A 19,485-nucleotide genomic window follows, 5' to 3' on the forward strand; every position below is an offset into this window, starting at 1 on the left:
CCTTGATATTCCTTTAGCCAAATCCTTCTTCTTCTTGCCTAACCACTTCTTCCAAGTTCCAAAGCTTTCTCCCTTGCTCTAGGCGCCCACAGCGATTAGGGTTTCTCTCAATTGACCAAAAGACTGAAAATGACGGCCTAAGAGGCGTTAAATACGATCCAAACTGAACGGTTAGGGTTTCTGCTGAACAGCGTCGACTCGCCGAGTCCATATCTGGACTCGTCGAGTCCAGTCGCGGACCCGCGACCAAGTCTGCGAGCCTACTCGGCGAGTCTAAGCTCCAACTCGCCGAGTCCCCTCTTAAATCACCCCAAAAACATAATTTAATAATACCTGGGATTCCGGGCTGTTACAGAGGATCTCCCTCAAATGCTCCTCATGCTGCTCTCTGGATCTCAAATACACTAATATATCATCAATGCACACGATCACCGAACGATCCAACATCGGCCTGCACACCCTGTTCATGAGATCCATGAACGTCGCCGGTGCATTGGTGAGCCCAAAAGGCATCACGATGAACTCGTAATGCCCGTAACGAGTCATGAACGCTATCTTCTTGATACCCTCATCGCGCACCCTCATCTGATGATATCCATATTTCAAATCAATCTTGGAGAACCAAGACGCTCCGTATAACTGGTCAAACAAATCGTCGATCCTCGGTAAGGGGTATCGGTTCTTGACCGTCAGCTTGTTCAACTCCCGGTAATCAATGCACATCTGGTGTGAACCATCCTTTTTCTTGACAAAAAGGATCGACGCTCCCCACGACGAGCTACTCGGCCATATAAACCCCTTTCCCAGCAACTCCTGAAGCTGCAAGGATAACTCCTGCATCTCTGGAGGTGCAAGGCGATAGGGCGCCTTGGCGATAGGTGCTGCCCCCGGAACCAAATCGTTACGGAACTCCACGTGCCTCTCAGGAGGCACACCCAGCAAATCCTTGGGGAAAACATCCGGGAACTCACACACTTTCGGGACCTCATCAACCGACCTCGGTCTCTCTGCACCTGCTCTCGAATCCACAACATATGCCATAAACCCATTACAGCCCTGCTGTATAGTCTACCTCGCTCTCGCGGCTGAACAAAATATTGACCCAGAACGGGTACCCTCGCCAAAAACCGTAAGAACTCCCCCACTAGGGTCTCGTATGGTGACCAGCTGTCACTCGCAGTCGATAACCGCTCCAAATCTACTCAACCAGTCCATGCCCACAATGACACAGACATCTCCCATAGCAATCAGGACCAAATCAATCGGAAACTCAACGCCGAAGATCTCGAGTACACATCCTCGAATCACATCAGTGGCATACACTACTCTCTCGTCAGCTATGGAAACTCGCAAAGGTCAACTCAACGCCTCTCGACAAACACGGATATGCTGACTAAAGGCTAACGACAGAAAAGACCGACTCGCACCCGAGTCAAATAACACCAAAGCAGGTATAGAACACACAAGAAATGTACCTACGCATATCACAATATAAGCATAACACCACAAACTCAAAATAAACAGATGAAAGAATACATACCAGCCACAACATCGGGTGCTGCGCGGACCTCCTCCGCTGTCAACTAAAAGGCCCTCCCGCAAGCCTTCGGCGCCTCGGCCTTCACTGGCCGACTCTCCACAGCTCTCAACGCAGCAGGGACAGATCCCTATGATGCTCCCTATGTCGACCCTCGCATTTGTAGGTACTCGGCCTTCCGATGGCCAGTCTGGTTGCAGTGGAAACACACTGCAAATCCCTTGGGGCAGTCCTTGGCCATGTGCCCCTCCTTGCCACACTTGTGGCAAGACCCTACTCTGCACACCCCCTCATGACTTTTGCCGCACTTGCCATAAGTGCAGCCGTTCTGGTTCCCTGATCTAGAATCAGCAGGCTTGGCCGGTCACCAATCGCTCCCTTGAGACTCCGCCTTCTCGTTGACATGTGTCACGAGCTCAATCTCCCTCTTCTGGGAATTTGCCTAAAGCTTAGCAACTATCCGGTACGTCGAGTTTACCATGAACTCTCGTATGTCGCTCCTCAAAATACTCAAATACTGACTCATACGTTCTTGCTCGGTAGACACCTGCTCAGGGAAAAACATCACCCTCTCGTGAAACATCCTGGTAATCGTAGTAACAGACTCAGTACCCTGTTTGAGGGTCAAGAACTCCTGGGCCAAACTGTGACATCCTAAAAATTTCTCTTTTGTACAACCGTCCACTTCAATTGAAGTCAAAACTGTTTCTGCTAACTTTCAAGCTTTTTTTGGAATAAGTTTGAGTGTTTTAAAGTTAGTGCTTCAGAAGATATCAGGAGAGAGGATACTCTAGGGTTTATTATGTAGCAATAAGTGCCCAAAACTTAAAGAGTTTGGAATTTACAGTCCAAAAATGGTATTGGGACCGAAAACACTCAAGGCTATATAAGTAAGACTTAGCCATTTTGGCTCATTTCTTCCATTTCCAACTAGAGAAAACCCGATTTCTCTCCCAAGGATCTTCAACCCTTCACCCCCCAATTGTAAGTACTTCAACCCTAGAGTGTATTAAAGTGTATTACTTGCCTAGATAACATGGAAATCATCCAAATATCCCAAGGAAAAGGTGTTCACGGCCCAAGATCCTCTTGGACCGTGAACACTAAAAATGAGGCCAAAAGTGTGCCCTATGTCCCTATAGACCTTGGAACCAAACATAGAAACTACCCTTGACATTTCTAGACCTTAGAAACATCAAGAAAAAAAGGTTAGAAGAGAGTTTATGGCCAAGGATGTTCTTGGGCCGTAAACTCCCTTTTATGGTGCAAAGATGTCCCAAATTCCTTGCTTAAGCCTCTAGACTAGCCTACCACTTTACCTTGATGTGTTTAGGACTCAAAACAATCAAAATACCATCACCCATAGGTGACTACGGCCGCAAACACATGTCAAAGTGGTCCATGGGCTGAAAACTCAATTTAAGGGTATAGTGATGCCACAAACACTTCCTAAGGCTTAGAGATGAAGTTAGGATGCTTCATTATGACTTTTAGGACCCTAAACAACTCACATAAACATAAATGGTCATGATTTTATGATTGTAAACTCATTAGGGTTGTGAACACCCCAAAAGCATCAAAGAAAGTGGTCTTCCTCATCCTAGGGTAGAGCTAAGGTCCCTAAAACATCTATAGCCTTCAAACTTGCACTTATACATGAGTAACCATGAGTTTACAGCCATAAACTCCTTTTGGCCGTAAACCCATGGTAGTAAACTCATGTGAGTGCCATTCTACCTTCCTTTATTGAATCACATGTGATTCCAACACTTAGTCAAGGTCTTTCGTAGTCCCGGAAGGTGTTTCCTTTCATATAGTTGTTATAAACACTATATTCATGCCAATATGTGTCATTATATATCATTTAGGACCTATTGTGTCTCGGGACTTCATTTGTGGAACTTCTCATCCATACGCGCATACCCGATTGAATCACCCACATCAGGTGAGTTCATACCCCGTAATGAGTCTTTTAACTATTTTAACTGTTTTAAGGGGGGAATACAGGTTGAACACAATGATAATTGTGTAAATGTTTGTCGTTAAACATCTTTCAAAATGTTACTTATGTTATTTATAAGTTGTCAAAACATTTCAAAACTCGTTTAGAGTTATGTTACTTTATAGTTGTACAAAACTTTGTTTTTAAAGTACAAGCATAACTAAGTAGATAAATGAGTCTTTTCAATAACAGTCCAAGTAGAGCATTAGTAAACTGTTATAGGTATAGTTTAGGAGAATGCTATTCATTACTTCTGGTACAATGAAGCACACAAAGAATCAATACCATAACACAACAAACAGTGAAGAGAATCAAACAATACCAGAACAGAACAGAACAAACAAGTTAAGTTGCTATAGCATGAGAACACACAAACAAGATCTAATTATACCAATGAATCACTAACGCATTGGTGATAGTTATATTGGGTATACATGATCATATAACTTTAATGTGAATTACACGGCTTGCAAGAAATTTGTTGGGGTCGTGTTTGGTTCCATTAATCTCTTGACATGGAGAGCATTAAGTAGGGGTTCTAGCTTTCACATTATGACCATAATAAAACAAATATGTTTTTAGGTTATTAGTACATCCGCATGTCATTATAAACAACATCTATATATTTACTTATCCCATTACTATCATAAAGTGACAGTACCAATTGAAAGTTGATCAATTTTCTAGTCAAGATAGTTATAAACTAGGGAGAACATACTTTTACATTTGACAAAGGAACAGTCGGGTTTAGCACAGAATAGAAGATGCCTTGGTAGAAGGCTACGATTAAAGGTTAGGATCATAATGCTAGCTTTATGATTCCATAATGTATACACTATAGGATACATATATACTAATGGATTCCGACAGCTAATAGGATGTGTGCTCTTCACTTCATTTCCTGTTCTCGTTGGATTGTGGGCTTGGAACGAGTTCACCCAATCTACTATCTACCCAAATCTATATATATATATTTATGCTTAGTATACATTAAGTCATCATAAGGGTACCAGGTATGGATCAGGTTATAGGACACAGAGTCAACGTACAACTTTTCTAGTACAAAGAATACTTTTCAAAGTCAGTACATTTAGTATACAAAACTAGAAATTTCCCAGATAAGGGCTTAATTCATTTTATTAAGCCAGTATACACTTAAAGACTTTAGGTGAGTAACTCTATAACACATTAGCTTATACACCATGTTTATATATAAAACTAATACCCAATAGATTGTTAAATGTGTGTTCTCTGCCTTACTTCTTGTCCTCGTTGGGTTGTGGGCTTATGTGACAACCCGAAATTTCCATTCTGAACAAACCATATCAAGCCAGTAGAAGTAGAACAGTTACAGTGAAAATTCAGACTTCGAGTATAAGTTTGGCAGTTTTTAGGATTTACACTTAAGGAGATTTTAGGACAGTGGATGCACTAGGGTTTTGTGCAACACTGTTATTCCAATACTCTAGGATATTAGAGTTCATCCCGGGAATAAAAATACTTTCTGCCAAAAATCCCAGGACTATATATAGAAAACTGAACCATATTTGTTCATTAGTTACATTTCCATTTAGAGAAAAGCCGAATTCTCTCTCACGGAGCTTTAGGTTTTTATCCCAAATTGTGAGTTCTTCGATCTAGTTATATAATATAGCTTAGATTGTAGTTTATAACATCAAAATCATGCCAAAACCCCAAGATTCGGGAGTTTACCGCCCAAGAACACTTGGGGAGTAAACTCCATTTTAAGGGCCAAAGGTGTCCCAAAGTCCCTCAAAGCCATGGAACTCGAAGTAGAACCCACCATTGCATTTTTAGGACACCAAAACAATTAAGATTCAAGGGTAAAAGAGAGTTCACGGCCAAGGAGGTTCTTGGGCCGTGAACTCCATGTTTAAGTGCCAAAATTCCTTAAAAACCCTCCTTAAGCCATGATACTAATTTGGGCATGTACCTAAATGAGTTTAGGAGTAGCTAACACACTTAGAACACCAAGAAAAAGGTGTTCATGGCCCAAGATGTTCCATGGCTGTGAACTCCATTAAATGGTGCCAAATGGTGCCATAAATCCTCCTAAAGCCTTGGACATTTGCCTTGATTTATTCCTTGTTAAATTAGAGGCTTGAAAGCACCATAAACCTTCCCCCAAGGGAGATTACGGCCTTCATCTCCATGGCCGTAAACCCCTATAAAGGGGGCAAATGTCATCCAAACACTTGATTTAGTCCCAAGGCCATAAACCCCTATAAAGGGGGAAAATGTCATCCAAACACTTGATTTAGCCTTGAAACAATTCACCAAACTAGTTGTATACCTTGATGTGTTTAGGACTCAAAACAATCAAAGATGCCCCAAATTCCTTGCTTAAGCCTATAGACTAGCCTACCACTTTACCTTGATGTGTTTAGGACTCAAAACAATCAAAATACCATCACCCATAGGTGATTACAGCCGCAAACACATGTCAAAGTGGTCCATGGACCGAAAACTCAATTTAAGGGTATATTGATGCCACAAACACTTCCTAAGGCTTAGACTTGAAGTTAGGATGCTTCATTATGACTTTTAGGACCCTAAACAACTCACATAAATATAAATGCTCATGAGTTTATGATTGTAAACTCATTAGGGCCGTGAACACCCCAAAAGCTTCAAAGAAAGTGGTCTTCCTCATCCTAGGGTAGAGCTAAGGTCCCTAAAACATCTATAGCCTTCAAACTTGCACTTATACATGAGTAACCATGAGTTTACGGCCGTAAAATCCCTTAGGCCATAAACCTATGGTAGTAAACTCATGTGAGTTCCATTCTACCTTCCTTTGTTGAATCACATGTGATTCCAACACTTGGTCAAGGTCTTTCCTAGTCCCGGAAGGTGTTTCCTTTCATATAGTTGTTATAAACACTATATTCATGCCAATATGTCTCATTATATATCATTTAGGACCTATTGTGTCTCGGGACTTCATTCGTGGAACTTCTCATCCGTACGCGTATACCCGATTAAATCACCCACGTCAGGTGAGTTCATACCCCATAATGAATCTTTTAACTATTTTAACTATTTTAAGGGGGGGGGGGGGGATACCGGTTGAACACAATGATACGTATGGACATGGATGTATACCCTTGCTACCCACCCTATTTCCTTTTCGCACTTGAGATGTGGTCTGGTGGGATATCGGGTACTCGTCCGAAGGTCGTTTGAATATTACTTATATAACATATGTACATATATAGTCATAAAAGGCCCTTCCAGTTCATCCCATGCCCTTGGGTAGCATGGGTATACATCCATTTCCATACGTACCTGTTAGATTGCTAGTAAACTACCATTTGGGTAGTTTAGGAAGATACTAGAACTATTACTAGAACGTGATATCATACAATGAGTCAGTTCATTTATGAGTCAATACTTTATAGAACATTACAGTAGATTACTACACTTGCTAGATAGAGAGAGAACACACATTACAGCTAGTACACACAGTACATTACTATACATGCTAGATAGAGAGAGAACACACATTACAGGTAGCACACGTGGAACATTATAGTACATTACTATACTATTACATAGATATGTTTACATCATCACACTTACATGAGTACAACTACATGATCACTTACATGATCACACTTACATATACATAGGACAGACGTCACTAGGTGCTATAGCGTGGAACCAGTTCAGGATCTAACTATACCGATGAATCACAATGCAAGTGTGATAGTTATATCGAGTATACATGATCATAGTAATTTAGATGCTCACGTCCTGCATACATGCAGGGGTCGTGGGTAGGTCCCAAAATCCCTTTGACAGGGGAGCGTATACTCTGGGATCTAGACATCACATTATACCTTATCCCTCAAATAAGGTAGTTGAGTATCGATGTAGTTATTTATTAAAAATGCTACAGTACTTAGAAGAATTACCCTAGACTTAAGGTAATTAGTACGGTTGTAGTTCGACACTACACCATAGTACTATTTCATTTTCCCATTACATTCACTTCGTGAACATTCACACGACGCACGGTAATGTAGAAACTATATTTTTGGTTAATGATATTCAGACTTGGGAAAATACACACTCTTACAAGAGACACACACAGACACTAGATGCCTTGGTAGAAGGCTACATATAGATCAGTTACGTCTTGGTAGAAGAGTCCCTGTTATAATAGTAGGAATCATAGGGATTTCTAGAGTTTTTCAAACGTTTATAGTTGTTTTACATACATTTTCAATACTTACAATTCATATACATACAAAATTCTTACATACAAATTAAGACACTAAAATACTTATGATCTCACCAGCTTCAAAGCTGACACTCGCTTTCAAAATTACTTGTATCATCAGGTCATCATAGACAGGTACCAATGCAAGGAGAAAGGAAGATGGAGCCTGTTCAAGACTCATCTTTCATTTTGATTTATGCTTTAGTGTTTATCAAAATTTGACAGAACACACTTGTATAATAATTATATTATTAATGCAATGGATGATGTTGTTGCTTGTTTACTACTTTACATTGTTGTGATACTGTACATGACGTCCTCCGCCCCAGAACGTTTCCGCCGTTCTTGGTTTTGGGGTGTGACAGCTTAGGGTAGGTCACCCAATTAACTTTCTACCCGATATTAGATTATGTATAGCAGTATAAACAAAGATATTATAAAAGTAGTCACTGTAGTCACTATTTTACTATAAGAAAAATATGTTTTCTTAAAGAACTTTTCATTAAATATAAAGGAACCATTACAACTAACTCCATGAGTAACAAGTGAATACACCAGGGTTATATATGACAACGATCTAACAACCAATTGAATGTGTGCTATCCGCCTTACTTTCTGTTCCTCGTTGGGTTGTGAGCTTAGGGCAGATGCGCACAATCGATTGTTTTTTTTTTTACTCTGAGTATATATGGCTTGTATTCACTTAGTGCCCATAGAAACGCTTGTAGTGTCATTTTACTTAACTTTATTCAAGTAGGAAATATTGGATTTTCTAGAGGAACAGGCGAACTTTTCAAAACATAACTTACAGCGTACATCACTTTTACATATACATTTTCAACCGCATTTTACCACTTACTCACATCACTAAAATCTTATGAACTCACTAGCTTAATTGCTGATCAACTCTTTCAAATAACTTGTATTCTCAGGAGACTATTAGACAGGTGCTCGTGCTGGGAAATCAGAAGATGGAGCAGTATAGCTTGAAGTCTTGTTTTGTTATTTGTTTATGACTTCTATGTTTCGTGAACACACACATTGTAAACACTTTCTTTTGAAATGAAATGGATGTTTATTACTTGCTTACCATATACATATCTCGTGATACTTGACATGACGTCCTCCACCCCGAACGTTTCCGCCGTTCCGGTTTTGGGGTGTGACACAAACGATCCCTTTCTACCGGGGGAATGTACTCATCTCGAAACATAGTAGTGAACCTCTCCCAGGTCAATGCAAGGAACTCTGCAGAAGTGAAGTGTGCTTTCACGATCTTCCACCAATCCTTCGCTCCCAAGCGAAGCTGGTTCAAAGCGAATCGTACCCTCAGATGCTCCGGACATGAACATGTGTAGAAGCACCCCTCAATGTCAGAGATCCACCTCATCGCGACTATCGGTTACTGAGTCCCATCAAACTCTGGTGGCTTCGTGTTGCTGAACTCCCGGTACAGTAACACGTCACCCCCCTACGGACTGGCAGCAGCAACTGCTGCAGCAATAGCGGCATCAGTAAGAGCAGCATACCGCTCATTAAAAGTCTCAATCAGTGTGGTCTTGATAGACCCGAACATCTAAGGAATCTCAGCACGGATGGCAGTAGCCACCTTATCATGAATCATCTGGCGGAGCTCCTCATCGCTCACACCCACTCTCTAGTCCTTGGTCTGTGGCGTGTCCCAACCATGATGTCTCTGAAATACAACACAAGATATCAGAGACTCATTCGAGTATACACACACTCGATATCCCATACCTGCTCGATCCCTAGTACCCTAAGGATTCTTACTTGGGCTGCGCATTGATCCGGTGCCTTCGATAGTATGGGCCCAATACTACCGTCCACACCACATCAATATTCACCCCAAATCCTCCTCCTATGATCCCAAGTCCCAAGTACTCTACTATCCCCATGCATAGTCTACTCTCTAGCAGATCTCTCATAAGCTCCTCGCTGCTATCTATTCACTCTCAAGCATCTCCTAGTAGCAAAACCCCTAGGCTAAGGCATCACAAATCAGGCCACTCTAGTCCTAATAAGAATACCTAGCCTACTCTAGCATGCATATCATATCATAGCACATCTCATAACTCTTAATGTAAGGGTATTTTGGGAAGTCACCGTTCGGGCACTGGCTGATTGTACACACTGCTCTGCTCTGCTCTTTCAAAAACTTTTTACTCTTTGATAAAATTTTGTGAATTTTACTTTGAAAATCTCTCAAATCCTCAGTTTGAGTTCAGATACACTCGAAGCTGCACCCGAATCCCTCAAACCAAGGCTGTGATACCAATTCGTAACACCCAATTTTTTTCAAATAATTTTTCACATTTTAAAAACAACTTTCATTCATAAGTATTATATAAACATCATTGTATCACATAAAAATGTGTAACATCACATCCCAAGATCATAATATATAAAACCCCTCGTGTGTGTACTGATCAAGCCGGCGCCTTCATGCGATCCTCATTGGTACCTGAAACACATAACACATAACACGGTAAGCATAAATTCATAGTGAGTTCCCCAAAATACCACACACTACACATATTAGCCACTCGAGGCTATGACTCTGTTTGACCCTCTAGTCAATGTGTCTCATTGGGACCCTCCGGTCCCATAACTTTATGGGCCATCTGGCCCTAACTCTGTGGACCTTCCAGTCCTAACTCTATAAACTCTGTAACATACATAGCATAAATCACATAGAAATCTCATCATACAAAAACATACAAATACTCTGTCACGTAACTCTAATTACCACTCTAGGTAAAGTATAGTGACAAGACTCACCTCGTGTAACTCGGTAATCTCGAACTCTAAAATAATTTGGTCTAGCCTCCGCCTAATCATATGAAATAAACACTCTTAATCAATACACCTCTCAAGGATAGACTATCCTCTCTCTCTTGGTACTCTCAGAAGGGTAAAAGACCATTTTACCCCTCTCATGGCTCAAAGACCCCAAAGTTGACCGAACCCTAAAAGTCAACAAAAGTCAACTCTCCGGGTTACATTGCGTGTACCAAACATGTACACTGCGCGTACCCGGTGTCCTCATAGAAATGAGATACGCGACCCCTTACCCCGCGCGTAATGGGATTACACCCAGCGTAATGCCCAATTTCAGACTCTAAGCACTAGAGGTCTTAAACAGTTAGGACCCACGTCCAACTTCTAGATCTAACCATTTCTAAGCCTCTTAATCCATAAAGTTGGTGAATTTAAGCCTTTTCATGGTTGGACAAGTCACCAACACGCATTTCATTCCATTTTTGTAACGTCCCAAAATTCAAGGCTAAAAATTTCTTTTAATAAAACATTATTTAAAGCAAATTCATCATTTCAAAACATAAGCGGAGTATTAGTTTCCAAAATACATGTTCGTTATCAGAGTAAACATTCCCAGGCTGTCTAATCTATGGTGTGTGCCATGCGATCACCCCGAGCTCTTCCCTCCGCTACCGGAAGTACCTGAAACCAAAACTGAAAACCGTAAGCACGAAGCTTAGTGAGTTCCCCACCCTACCACATACCATGCATAACCACATACCTCGGGCCTCGCCCGCTACAACGACCCCGCCGCTCCAGGCCCCGCCTGGCTTCGAGCCCCGCTCAGATACAGATCTGTTTCACTTAGGCCCAGCCTGTCATAGGGCATCGCCCGCTAACACATAATAGCACATAATCATACTGCAACACATAAGCTAACCATATACAATGGATGATGCCCTAAGGCCTTGCCTATCCTATGCCTTGCCCTTGTCCTGCTACTAATCAGACATGGAACCCCATCTATGCTCCTGCTGATAGTGAGGTACGGGCCCAGCCCACACTCATTCCTTCCCTAACTTGGGCCTCGCCCCTGCTCTACTGCTATTGAGATGTGGAACACCATCCACACTCTGCTATTGGTGAGATACGGGACCTCACCCCCACTCACCTCCCTACCAGGCACATATATGTATCCCACAGACAACAAGTACAAACTATCATATAAACCAATCCTTGGGCACCCGCCCGCTATCAATGGACCTCGTCCGAATATCATACTAGCATACCATGCCTAGGGCTAACCCCCGGGTCTTCTACTCATAACCACATGGGCCGGCATTGTGGCCGTAGACCCATTCATACAAAGGGAAACTCACCTGCACTGGCTGAAGTTGCTGATGATCCCACTAGCCGTTGCCCGGCAACTCTTTGAACTTCTGCTCCACCCGCTCCCCGAGCTACCAATAAAAATGCAACACTAAGTCTAAATGACCCCCGAAAGACTACCATGTCAACTCTGGTCAAAGTCAAAGTCAACCTTCTAGGTCAACCCTACTCGCCGAGTTACCCCAATGACTCGCCGAGTTCATATGTTCAGAGTCATTCTTTTTGCGACTCGACTCGCCGAGTCAGTCCATGACTCGCCGAGTCTACCGATTTCCGAGTCCTAACCTGACCAACTCACCGAGTCTCCAATCGACTCACTGATTTGAGTCTAAACTTGAAGGGTTTGGGGTTTCACGACCTGACTCGCCGAGTCCAAGGACAGACTCGCCGAGTCCAAGACAACCTTCAACAGACTTGCCGATATGTTCTTCCAACTCACCGAGTTCCTGCCCATCTTCATCTGACTCGACGAGCTGTTCATCCCACTCGTCGAGTTCCTCCAAATCTTCATGCTACTCGCCGAGTCCACTCAAAAGGACTCGCCGAGTCCATTCAGATCTCCATACATGTAGAGGACTTTTGAGTCATGCATGGACTCCAAACTGTAGATCTACCCTTCCCAAGCCTGTTCCTCACGTAAAGTCGCAAACTTTACGTGTAGAGAAGGAGATCTAGGCAAAATACACTATAAACTAGGGTTTAAGGAAAAGAGGCTCCATAATCAACCCAAGGACTGAAACTTTATGCTTTCCAAGACGAAAATACACTTAGATCTGAAGTAGCAAATCTAGATCCAGCTTCTAACTCAAATGGATAACTATCCATGGCTTAAAAAGCCCCAAATCTCACAACCAAAGAAGATCTAAAGGAAAGAAACGACTTATTACCTTTAATAACACAGAAAGTTTCCCCAAGCTTCAGATCCAAGGCCAATCCTTGAAGCTTCAATGTTTCCCCTTCTTCTTCTTCCTTCAAACCACTCCCAAAATGGCTTGGAAACTTGCACAACAATGGAGGCTTAGGGTTCGTATTCTGGGTGATAGAGGCAGTAAAGGAACCCTAGGGAAGAGGATGAGACATTTAAATATGCTCCAAGTCTGGAATTTAGGGTTTTCCTCGCACAGACCAGACTCGCCGAGTTCCTCCTTGGACTCGCCGAGTCACCCCTAAAAATTAGGGTTTTCTTTCCTTCCTTGGCCTTCCAGATTTTGGGTGTTACAAATCTCCCCCACTTAAACTAAACTTCGTCCTCGAAGTTTTCTATGGCCCACCGCCTGCGATCTGCCTCCAATACCCCATCAATTATTCCAAAACCAGCTGCTTACCTTCGCTGGTCTTCCGCCCGATCATTCTGACTAGCATCAATCCTTGTGGATAATCATCTCGGGTCAACCCTGACCCTAAACATTGTGGAAACACAACTTACTCAATCGACCATCCTTCTGGTACTCTCCGAGTACTGCAACTGAACCTATAGGGGTTTACCCCTTCTTTCCTCACGCGATTCCCTTGCCTTCCCAAGGCGATGCTCCAAAAACAACTATCTCCTCTGTCACTGTGAAGATCCTATCGTCCCCAATCCATGATTCCCGCTAAATCCAGTACCGGTCATCACCGCTAGTAACCACTGACACTCCTCTCTTGTCATAACTTGGTGTCGAGCACCCCTCGACTCAACTAATTGAATTCCACCATAAACCGCTTACCCGCACTACTACTGACTGGAAATTTATGCCATTCCTCATCTGCCTTCTGGATGAACTGAGACCACTCTGGTCCCTACCAACCTATCAATATCTGGATTACCGGCTCCCACCGGTAGCTAGTCCCAACACCTCCCCTAGTCGCTCCCAGCGACTTCCGAAGAACTTTGACCACCTATAACTGCTCAATCTATTCTGCCATTCAGGCACTACAAACCTGGGATCCCTGATCCCCTAACTTGACACTAAGGTCCCTACCAGGTCCCACCTGCGCTGCTAAAACTCACAGGTCTCGCCCACGGGTCCCACCCGCCTCTATCCTTCTAGTCCTACTAGTCTAAACACTCTTGCTCGGGCCTCGCCCACGGGTCTCACCCAACTATATCCTGGAGCGGCCTCTCCCAAGGTCTCACCTCTCTAGGGATATACTGGCAGACTCCCTATCATCCTCATTCACTACCCATTCCTGATCCTTATTTGATTACTAGGAGGTAAGGGCCTCGCCCCAACTCTGCCAACGAAGCTACTAAGGAATGCTATGGCTTACCCGTAGTCCTTCATCACCATCCATTGCTGACTGCTAGTGAATGCTACGGATGCCCCGTAGTCTTAAAACACTTCCACCACTAACTGCTAATATGAAGGCACCCATGTGCCATTAGCTCTCCAGATCCTCGTTTCGACTCCCTCGAGTCCTACGGGCGATTCACAACCTGAATTCCCAACCATGTACTAACCATTTCCATCACACGCACTAGCTGATGGAGAGTTTCTCAAACTCCCAACCCTGAAGTCCTCAATCCATCAAACACTGAACCACTTCTTTTCCATCTCGGAGGTCGCGCACTCATTCTGGGTCTGCGTGCTCCTACCTTTTCACACTCGGAGGATTCTCCCCTACTTCGATTCTGCTTACTCCTTGTTGCTCAATACTCAAAAAGAAATCCCAATCCTTGCTACCATTCCATAATCAATATGTTGAGGAATCCAAGCTCACCATAGCTAGGGATCTAACCAATCCATCTCTAACACTATACAACTCCGATCTAGCGAGGCATACCAAGTCCCTCCCAAACATGCTACCGCTACTGCATCCTATGTAATCTTTTCCAATAGGGCACATCCCCTCATTACCCTTCGAATAACCAAGGTATGAAGATGGCATATAACTCGATCACAATCAAATGCTCAAAAATAAAATACTCATACTGATAATGATGCAGAGCCATAAAAATATAATCATGCACAAATAAAAGAACTGAAAACAGAACTCGCATAGCTGCAACATCCGGTGCTGATCGCGTCTCTAAGGTAGTCATCTAAAAAGCTCTGCCTCCTACCGCAGGCGCCTCTGCCCGGCCCTGACGGCCATCTGTGATCCTCAAAGTTGCAGGGGCAGGTGCCATCACCCGTCCTGCTGAAAACAAACTGGGGCACTGGGCCTTCTTGTGGCCCCGCTGATTGCAGTGAAAACATATCAAGTCTGATCCTTGTGTCGTGGTAGCAGTACAATCCCTGCTGAAATGACCAGTCCGACTGCACTTGAAACAGCCAGACTCACCACCGTTACCACTCCTACACGCGCCCCCATGCGCCCTGCCACACTTTCCGCACCGACTGCGGTCCTGATAATCCCTCGATCTCGAATCCAATCCCTTGGGCCTTTTGCCCGAACCAGCAGCTACTTGAACCTCATACAGCTTCCTCTTCCAGATTTGCTCCAAATCAATTTCCCTTTCTCTAGCCCGAGAAATCATATCTTCTAGCATCTTACAGCTGGATCTGCTCATGAACTCCCTGATGTCATCCCTCAACATCTCATGGTATCGAGCCTTCTTCATCTCCTCATCCGCGACATACTGCGGTACAAGAAGAGCCCTCTCCCTGAACTTGGCGGTGATCTCCACCACAGTCTCAGTGGTCTGCGTCAAATCCTGAAACTCCCGTGCCAACTGCTGCACCTCAATAATCGGCGAAAACTCCGCCCTGAACTTGGCCGAGAAATCGCTCCAAGTCATCACGTCCAACGCGGCATCATCCCCCAAAGCATGACCAATCTCCTCCCACCAATCCCTCGCTCTGTCCTTCAGAATACAGGAAGCGAGTCTGACCTTGTCCCCCTCAGGACACCGGCTCGTATGGAATGCATTGGAAACATCAGCCAACCATCTGCTGCTAGCAATGGGGTCCCTATCCCCATGATAATCTGGTGCCCCGCAAGCTCTGAACTCCCAAAATGTGAAGGTACACGCTCCCATCAAGGCCATCATCTAAGTACGGAAGGCTCCCAGCCTCTCATCCAAAATCTCCAATATACCCTCCTTGACCGTGCCACAGATCACAGGAGTCTGATCTAGCATACTGCGTGCAACCTCGGCGGATATCAACTCCCTCATTCGCTCCTTGAGCTGCTCGGCTCCTGAGCCCGAGCCTGATCCCTCTCCGGCGCCTGATCCGCCCACTGGTCTCTCTCGCAACGTCACCATGCTGAAACACATAACACATCCACTATCAGAATACACATCACTGCTACGAGACCAAACACACGCAGTACCAGGTTCCTGGTCTTGTCTCGGCCTTTCCCGAATCGAGTACGGATCCTCTGCTTTCAGTAGTACGGGCCCATAGTACCTTCCACATCTATTTGTACTTTCCTCAGGAATTGCTTTTACTCCACCAGGTCCCTTATCCACTAATACTGCTCCCAGCACTATCTCATCCTAGGCTTACCCTAGGGAAACCTCTGACTCAACTCATACCAGTCCTCAGCTGCTGAAGGTCTTCTTGTGATGCCAATTAGCCATCACCTGGATACCATCACATGTGATGAGGCTCATATAATCTTTCAAGTAAAAGACTCGTCCCTACAACGGTTGGACTCAAACAAGAGCTGCGCAATAGGACCAAATCCAACACTCTGAGATTATTCAACCCTGATCACATGTGACGCGTCGTACCCACCTAATGGCTAACTTTCATCACTCAAAATCCCACAATGCACAAAGCAAGCAACATTCAGACAAGGGAAAATCTAACCGCATCATACTCAAGCAATCATATCCCCATAACAAAAATCTGAACTAGCATGCAATGCAAACTCATAGACTGACACAAGCTCATAAACTTAGGCATAACCTAAACAGGCTATCCTGCTACTGTCTAATCAGCACTACTATGCCACTCAAAAGCAGAAATAACAGGCACATAAGGCATCATCGCTACATCCTTAGTCCTATTCTAGCATGATGTTCTATTAACTGATAGTCATAACATAAACTTGTATGGGTATTTTGGGGTACTTACTTGAGCTCGATTGATTGCATGCACCACACCCTTTTTCTCTTTTCAAAGTTCTTTTCTTTTTGAATTACTTTTGCTTTTCTAAAACTGTTTTCTTTCCCAAAACCTTCTTTTACAAAACTGTCTTTTCATTTTGAAAACTTCTATACCAATTCCTTGGTTTGAGTTTAGACACACCCGAGAGCATGTTCGAATCCCTCAAACCAAGGCTCCGATACAAACTTGTAATGTCCCAAAATTCAAGGCTAATAATTTCTTTTAATAAAACATTACTTAAAGTAAATTCATCATTTCAAAACATAAGCGGAGTATTAGTTTCCAAAATACATGTTCGTTATCAGAGTAAACATTCCCAGGCTATCTAATCTATGGTGTGTGCCATGCGATCACCCCGAGCTCTTCCCTCTGCTACCGGAAGTACCTGAAACCAAAACTGAAAACTGTAAGCACGAAGCTTAGTGAGTTCCCCACCCCACCACATACCATGCATAACCACATACTGCACATACTGGGCTACGCCCGCTATCGTCGGCCTCGCCCACCTACCTCGGGCCTCGTCCGTTACAACGGCCCCGCCGCTCCAGGCCCCGCCTGGCTTTGAGCCCCACTCGGATACAAATCTGTTTCACTTAGGCCCCACCTGTCATAGGGCCTCGCCCGCTAACACATAATAGCACATAATCATACTGCAACACATAAGCTAAACATATACAATGGATCATGCCCTAAGGCCTCGCCTATCCTGGGCCTCGCCCTTGTCCTGTTACTGATGAGACATGGAATCCCGTCCATGCTCTGCTGATAGTGATATACTGGCCCAACCCACACTCACTCCTTCCCTAACTTGGGCCTCGCCCTTGCTCTGCTGCTACTGAGATGTGGAACACCATCCACACTCTGCTATTGGTGAGATATGGGACCTCCCCCCCCACTCACCTCCCTACCAGGCACATACATGTATCACACAGACAAAAAGTACAAACTATCATATAATCCAATCCTTGGGCACCCGCCCGCTATCAATGGACCTCGTCCGAATATCACACTAGCATACCATGCCTAGGGCTAACCCCCGGGTCTTCTACTCATAACTACATGGGCCGGAATTGTGGCCGTAGACCCATTCATACAAAGGGAAACTCACCTGCACTGGCTGAACTTGTTGATGATCCCACTAGCCGCTGCCCGACAACTCTCTGAACTTCTGCTCCACCCACTCCCCAAGCTACCAATAACATTGCAACACTAAGTCTAAATGACCCCCGAAAGACTACCAAGTCAAGTCTGGTCAAAGTCAAAGTCCTGGTCAAATTCAACCTTCCAGGTCAACACTACTCGCCGAGTCACCCCAGTGACTCGCCGAGTTCATATGTTCAGATTCCTTCTTTTTGCGACTCGACTCACCGAGTCAGTCCATGGCTTGCCGAGTCTACCGATTTCCGAGTCCTAACCTGACCAACTGACCGAGTCTCCAATCGACTCACTGATTCGAGTCTAAACTTGAAGGGTTTGGGGTTTCGCGACCTGACTCGCCGAGTCCAAGACAACCTTCAACAGACTCGTCGAGTTGTTCTTCCAACTCGCCGAGTTCCTGCCCATCTTCATCTGACTCGACGAGCTGTTCATCCCACTCGTCGAGTTCCTCCAAATCTTCATGCTACTCGCTGAGTCCACTTAAAAGGACTTGCCGATTCCATTCAGATCTCCATACATGCAGAGGACTTTTGAGTCATGCATGGACTCCAAACTGTAAATCTACCCTTCCCAAGCCTATTCCTCACGTAAAGTTGCAAACTTTACGTGTAGAGAAGGAGATCTAGGCAAAAACACCATAAACTAGGGTTTAAGGTAAAGAGGCTCCATAATCAACTCAAGGACTAAAACTTTATGCTTTCCAAGACAGAAATACACTTAGATCTGAAGTAGCAACTCCAGATCCAACTTCTAACTCAAATGGATAACTATCCATGGCTTAAAAAGCCCCAAATCTCACAACCAAAGAAGATCTAAAGGAAAGAAACGACTTATTACCTTCAATAACTCAGAAAGTTTCCCCAAACTTCAGATCCAAGGCCAATCCTTGAACCTTCAATGTTTCCCCTTCTTCTTCTTCCTTCAAACCACTCCCAAAATGGCTTGGAATCTTGAATGCACAATAATGGAGGCTTAGGGTTCGTATTCTGGGTGAGAGAGGCAGTAAAGGAACCCTAGGGAAGAGGATGAGCCGTTAATAGGCTCCAAGTCCCGAATTTAGGGTTTTCCTCGCACAAACCAGACTCGCCGACTCCCCTTGGCCGACTCGCCGAGTTGGTCACTTACTCCTCGACCCGGATCCCGCTCGGACTCGCCGAGTTCCTCCTTGGACTCGCCGAGTCGCCCCTAAAAATTAGGGTTTTCTTTCCTTTCTTGGCCTTCTAGATTTTGGGTGTTACAATTTCCAACACTAGAAAGCTCATATCTCAAGGATGACCCCATAAGAACGACCAAGATGGAATTTTTATGGATCTATAACACAAATATCATTGGAATG

This window comes from Lactuca serriola, chromosome 3 (assembly GCF_051521515.1).
Source record: "Lactuca serriola cultivar US96UC23 chromosome 3, Lser_US96UC23_V15, whole genome shotgun sequence".
NCBI classification, from domain to species: Eukaryota; Viridiplantae; Streptophyta; class Magnoliopsida; order Asterales; family Asteraceae; genus Lactuca; species Lactuca serriola.